Genomic DNA, 7,244 nt, shown 5'->3' on the forward strand with positions numbered 1-7,244 from the left:
AAAGTAAAACGTTTACAAAAGAAGTACAGTTAGGAAGAAAGACAAAAACAGAAACATTTAGGAAATGATGCATAGGTAGATATTCCATGTTTTATTTTAACATATCTCATTAGTTTTTCATCCTGTTAGGAAAAAACATACAAGCATAAACTCCCAACAGTCTAACAACAGCAGCCTCCTGTGTTTTTGGCTAGAAAAAAGAAGAAAGGACGAAAATAGAAAAATCCTCCAAGAGATAATTAAAATTAAAAACAAAAAAACCAAACCATAACAACAATAAAAACGCTAGGCAGAGTAAAAAGAAAAGCCGGCCCAGATCTATTCTAAACCTCAATCTTCTTACAAAGTCTCTGATCTCACCGGGATAATCTTTTGACCAGATTTCATTCATTTACAAGGTTGAGTCTCATTATGCCTTTGCTTGACTCCAACCCTAACCTTACCATCATTACATGTTCTTGAACCTTTCATAATTCTTGTAACTTACATTGCTGTCACTATCCTCTATATAAGGATCTTTGGTATTAACCTCTACTTTAGTATACTTTCCTTTCCTGTACTCTTCTTCACATCCATGACCTCTCCCTATCTCATCTGTTAGGAAGTTTGTCTTTACTTACATTTCTGTCTTTGCTTGTTGATCAAGTCTCAACTTGGATTTATCCCTGGTTATGTGTTGCCTTTTCACCATTGACGTATCACTTCTAGCTGAGCAGCCTTGCGGACTATTTGTGTGAACTCTGACCCATAGTGAATTTCAATAACCATCCAGAACATACGCTGTGACAATTCTTCCACATAGCTTGTCTTTTAGCATGTTTTCTCTTTCAAGAAAATGAAAAATTAAAGAGATTGGCACATTCTATTTTACTGTTGAGAATTTAAAGGAATATATATTTCTGATTACAAAGTTCCAAATTTCTATTCTCTTTATTACCTATTTGTATAATTTAATTTATGTTCTGGTTAATACATACAAAATATAGTAGAATACTGCTATCTGTATATTTTGTATTTATTGTGGGCTCCATCTACAGCACAGTTGGATTGGAGAAGACAAGGTGATAGGTATGGAGAGTTAATTACTTTCCTATCCTTCAGTGGGAAGAACAATTAGCCAGAGCGGCGGTGGTGGTGGTGGTGGCGGCGGCGGCAGCAGCAGCGGCAGCTGTGAGGGGGGTTCTGGGAAGATGGTGCTGATTAAAGAATTCCGTGTGGTTTTGCCGTGTTCTGTTCAAGAGCATCAGGTTGGACAACTCTACTCAGTTGCGGAAGCTAGTAAGAATGAGACCCGGTGGTGGAGAAGGAATAGAGGTCTTAAAGAATGAACTTTACGAGAAGGATGGAGAAAAAGGACAGTACACACACAAAATCTATCACCTAAAGAGCAAAGTTCCTGCATTCGTGAGGATGATTGCTCCTGAGGGCTCCTTGGTGTTCCATGAGAAAGCCTGGGACCCAATTGGAAGAAGGAGCTGGCCAATGACCCTGACTGCCCTCAGATGTGCGCCTATAAGCTGGTGACCATCAAGTTCAAGTGGTGGGGCCTGCAGAGCAAAGTAGAAAACTTCATTCAGAAGCAAGAGAAAAGGATATTTACAAATTTTCATCGCCAGCTTTTCTGTTGGATTGACAAGTGGATCGATCTGACGATGGAAGACATTAGGCGAATGGAAGATGAGACCCAGAAGGAACTACAAACAATGCGTAAGAAGGGCTCCGTCCGAGGCACGTCGGCCGCTGATGTATAGATGTATAGATGAGCCCCTGTAGGGTCAGAGACAATATCACACTGTTTACGTAATCAAGGTCAAGTGAGAGGAACCAGTGCAGTCAGCGATGAGTGACGAGGACTGATGGCCCGGCCTGTGTGCGAGCTCATCTGTCTGTAGCTGTATATAGAACGCAAGTAGAGCTACAGACGCCAGGTACACATTCGTGTGTATATATGTACATACAAACACACCGGAGGGATCGACACCGCTCCCCATCTCCGTACCTGTCTTCAGCAAGAATGCAGAAGAAAATATTTTCACTAGATATATACCTGGGACAGATTTGAATAATTATCAGAGTAATACCATTAATGGACAAATTGACTGCGATGTGATCCTAGCTGGTATGCTTCATAAATGTCAAATTGTGGACCAATAAAAAAAAAAGAACAATTAGCCAATCTGTGTTTAGGAGGTGAGTTTACCCTTGTAATATGAAGACCATTTGTTAAGTAAAATAAATTTTTATGCCAATGTAAAAATTGTTTATGGAGCATCTTATCACTACTATGAAATATATGACACATGAACTTACAACACTGATGAAAATGTAAATAATGTTTTTTATTGTTTACTCACAGAAATTAAGGACAAAACTGAATTCTCCTATTAAAAGATCTTTATTACAGAATGAAATGTGATGGCATTATTTATCCTTTAAATCAAAGTGGAATGGTGGTTTTCTAAACTGAAAACATCATCTTTTATCATGTACTAGGGCAGGAAAGGTACCATTTCCCCAACCTTCCTGAGGCTTTAAGCTAATCAAAATAAATTCCAATGGTATAGAGCCATGATGGATATTTGTTAAAAGCAGGCTTTGTCATTTTAAGATAATTTCTCTAGACTTTCCTAGCATTCAGATTATCATCCCAATTTCCTTTTATGAAAACTGTCTGGATTAGCCACTTGTTTTACAAGGCTGATCTCAAGGTGGTCTTCATTTGTAATATTTCCTCATGCCTATCAGTCTGATGAACTTGTGCTCTTCTGTCAATAACCATCTCAATCTATGAGAAGTCTTTCCTGATGATGCAATCCAAATGCTGACTTTTGTTTGAGACATTAGTTTTTGCCAATGATTTATTAATACAAATGTCCCCCATAGTAAACTGTCATCTTCCACAGGCAAGGATGATATATTTTTAATCCTTACTTCCTAGAACAGTGCCTTACATAGGTTCTTAGTCATTTAAGATATTTTTGTGAGTCATGGGACTTGAACTCAGCCTGGATACTGTCTTTGAGGTCTTCAGCTCAAGGCTACCAACCCACCTTTGAGACAAGGCCCCACTTCCCCTTTTCTAGAGGTGAATTGGAGATAATCTGAGGTCCTTTTGTGCCTGGGCTGGCTTTGAACCTCAATTCTCAGATCTCAGCCTCCTGAGTAGCTAGGATTAGAGAAGTGACCCACTGCCCCATCTAATATATGAATATGTTTGATTTCAATAATTGAAAAACATACTAATAAACATGTCTTCCTATAAATCATTTTATTAGACATGAAAATTCTTTTTTTTATTAAAATGATATTTTGTGGGCCAGGAGTGTAGCCTAGCGGTGGACTGTTTGCCTAGCATGCATGAAGCCCTGGGTTCTATTCCTGGGTACCACATAGACATGAAAATTCTTATAAATTATATCAATTCAGAAATTGATTATCTAGTTGGACCATACAAGGATTACTTGACTTAGAAGTTTTTCTCTTCACTTTTTATCAACTAATCAACCCTATTCAAGGACTATAGAAAAATGTGAACTCATTTTACATGAAATAATTGTTCTAATTAACAGCTATTCTTGTATCTTTTTAATAGACTCTCCCAAAGACTTTTTATGATATAAATTTTCATTAGCCTGTATTGAATTACAATGTGCTTTTGAGAAGAGTATAAAACTGTAGGAAGAGTAAAAAACTAAATTTGAGCCATAGCTCATTCAGTAGAGAATGGTCACAGAAGTTGCATTTAGGTCAAAAGATCTACTAAAATCTCTTCCTACAGTTGAAGCTCTAATCAAATATGCTTGTCTTATACATTTTCCTTCATTAAAGTCTATTCTAAGGAAAGTACCTGAAAGAATTTTACAATATGCCCCTTGTTCAATGCACTCCCTGTGTCCTCAAATTTAATTTTAATAGATATCACTTCAATGAGTAAAAAATAAATTTAGAGTCAGGCACTCATGGCCCATGCCTGTAATCCTAGCTTCCCAAGAGACTGATATCTGAGGATTTTGGTTCAAAGCCAGCCAAGGGCAAGAAGTTTCACCGGACTCTTATCTCCAATAAACTACTTAGAAAAAGGAAGAAGTGGCACTGTAGCTGAAGAGGTAGAACAATAGCCATGAGAACAGTGAGGTTCAAGGATATCGTCCATGGCCCTGAGTTTAAGCCCCAGGACTGGGGGGGGGGGAGGAGGAGGAGGAGGAAGAGGAGGAGGAGGAGGAGGGGGAGGAGGGGGAAGAGGGGGAAGAGGGGGAGGGGGAGGAGGGAGGGAAATGGAGGGAAGAAAGGAAAGAAAGTAAAAAAAAAATGAAGTTTGGGATATATTTTCAACCAGATGGGAAAATGATGCTTGTATCAGGGAATGAGACTTCCTTAGAATTCACAAAGACTTCATTATACCTGTTGCAATCTAACCCAGTTATGACTGGTTAGCCTTGTATTAAGTACATTGTAAAGACAAAAATGTTGAATTTTTGTGAGGGCAATATGACATTTTACATTAACATACTAAGATGGAGTGTGTGTTCTGTCCAGAGGAATGCAGACTTTCTCTCTTCTAACATTTTATGAATATTGAGTGTCTCAATTTATTTTCCCGATAAGTAGATCCTCCTGTTTCTTATTCTTTAGACCTAGCCAATCTTAAGAATTATTGTGAATTTCTTATTATTAAATGAGTGATACTGTACTTTGTTGAGCAAGACACTGTTCCATCAGAAATTCAGTTTAACCTTATTATAAATATGTATAATTGGTAAGCAACTTAATGGTTGTGCAATCTCTCTGGAAACCTGGAATGCAATAGAAACCAGTAACTTATATTTGTTACAGTTGATGTCAAGGTCAGTTTTCCTTCAAGAAAAAGTTAAATGTTAATTTGTAGTCAAATTTTATTTGGAAATGTAGTATTTGCAGGACGTGGAAAGGTGGAGGATGTGCTGAGGAAAGAAACCTAACATAGAGTCTAACATTAACCCCCAAATAGTCAGGATAATGAAATTCCATTCTAGACTTTAATGTGTTGCATGTTTGTATGTGTAAGTGTGTGTGCACACACATGCATGTTGCTGGGACTAAAACCCAGGACTATGAACATGCTAAGAAAATGTTCTATCACTGAGCTACACACCATCCCCAAGGATTAAATTTCTTAGCTTCTCTCATTAGTGTTTCTATAAAAATGGGCATTATATGCCAGGTGAGTTAGCTCATACCTGTAATCCTAGCTACTCAGGAAGCTGAGATCTGAGGATCACGGTTCAAAGCCAGCCCAGGCCCTAAAGTCCGTGAGACTCTTATCTCCAGTTAACCACCAGAAAAACAGAAGTGGGGATATGGCTCAAATGGCAGAGTGGTAGCTTTGAGCTGAAGAGTTGAGGGACAACGCCCAGGCCAAGAGTTTAAGTCCTATGACTAATTAAAAAAAGGGGAGCAGAGGTGCATTATTTCTCACCTGACTGTCTAATGGTACTGGATGAGATTAATGAGCTATTTAAACTGTCTTTTTATTTTTATTTGTTTTTGGCAGTACTGTGGTTCTACCTCTGGGCTGACACTTGTTTAATGGTGCTATAGACCTTTTGCACATTTATTATTTCTGAAATTTGATTTTATCATTAAGCAGTTGTACAAAGGACTTGCAGTCAACAATGTATTATATGAAGACAATGAATCTTGGTCAGTGTTATCTCACTCACCATTTTCAGTCCTTCCCATGTTAAAATGAGAAAGGCAGCAACCATTCAGAGAAATTAAAACTGATTAGAATATAAGTTAAAACGATTTTGTGGAAAATATACTCACAATATATTCTAAATGATGACCTGACATATATTCTAAACTCAGCAATTTTACTCTTTGGTCTCCCAACGTAAAGCACTTATATAAACAACCAAAGACATACTCAAGAATGTTCATATAATTATTATTTATAATTACTATTTATAACAGTTAAACATCGAATTCAAATACCCACAGCACTTTGGATAGAAATAGTATAATAAGCTAATATGCACAAAAAGTATAAATGCAATATAATTTTGACACTAATATATGATCTTATCAGGAAGAATAATAGTTACTCTCTACAAAGGAGTGGAAGGAGACTTGAGAGTGAGTTTCTGGATGACAGTTATATACTGTTCTTTCATTGGGGTGCTCTTACATGGGAGTGTTTTCTTCTCTACATTTTTGCTAAGTTTCAATAAAACTTAAAAAAAATTGGGCATATTTTTACAGTCCTAAAGCACTGGTTGCCTCTGACATTGGTTAGATGTATATTATCAGGCAGGTTAGATGTATGTTATCAGGCAGTGATTTGATCTCCTTGTGATTAGCTTAGTATCAGAAAATATATTAATAATTTATCTTGTAGAAATTTATAAAGTTCAAGGGTAGGGAGGTAGCCTTGAGCTGAAGAGCTCAGGGACAGCACCCAGACCAAGTTCAAGCCCCATGATCCATAAAAAAGAAAAAAATAAATTTATAAATTTCAATTAATACATTGTAAAGTCAGTTAATAAAAAGAGCTTATTTAAAGCTAAGTATTGTTGAAAAATCTCAAGAAATATTCTCTTGCTATGCTTAACAAGCTTAACAATACTGTATTATATACTAGAAATTTGCTAAAGTAGAAGATATTTGAATTCCTTTTATCAATGCAGATGGTTTCATTTGGACACACACATACTTAGTCACTTTCTCTCATGTCCCTCCCTTCCTACACCAATCTCAGTAAGCTTCAATATTCCGTTTTTCGATGGGTGCATGAACCATATTCACCCTCCTTCACCCTCTCTGATTGTTCTCTTCTTTCCACTACTACCTTCACCTCTTCCTGTCATTCTTATTTTTTTTCCTTGGAAAAAAATAGCTCTTAAATGTTCTCAACACAATGCTAAAGTAAGCTACTTCATGAAGGAACAGCATTGATCAAGATGCACTGTACCCAGAAACATGCTCCATTGAAAACCCTTTGCACAGCTACTCAAAGATAATAAAATAAATAAGTGAATAAGGAAATGAATGAATAAATAGAAAAAATAAAAAAGGATAGCTAATTGAAGCAATGGATAATTTGCTTATGTTATTTTTAAATGTGTACATGTTATTTTTAAATGTATGCATGTACCAGACACTGGAAATGTACACTTTTTATTTATCCACTGTATTTTTTGAAAGGTGGAAAAAAGCCCTTCCCTATTGGTAGAGTGTTTGCTTAGCAAGCACAAACACCAGGGTTC

The 7,244-nt window shown here is 36.8% G+C and overlaps 1 pseudogene; it reads left to right on the forward strand.

Annotated features, from left to right (window-relative positions):
- The first annotated feature begins 1,140 nt into the window (after positions 1-1,140).
- On the forward strand, positions 1,141-1,751 carry LOC150041325 (phosphatidylinositol transfer protein beta isoform pseudogene; annotated as a pseudogene).
- Positions 1,752-7,244: the final 5,493 nt, after the last annotated feature.

This window comes from Megascapheus bottae, chromosome X (assembly GCF_031878675.1).
Source record: "Megascapheus bottae isolate mThoBot1 chromosome X, mThoBot2.hap1, whole genome shotgun sequence".
Taxonomy (NCBI): domain Eukaryota; kingdom Metazoa; phylum Chordata; class Mammalia; order Rodentia; family Geomyidae; genus Megascapheus; species Megascapheus bottae.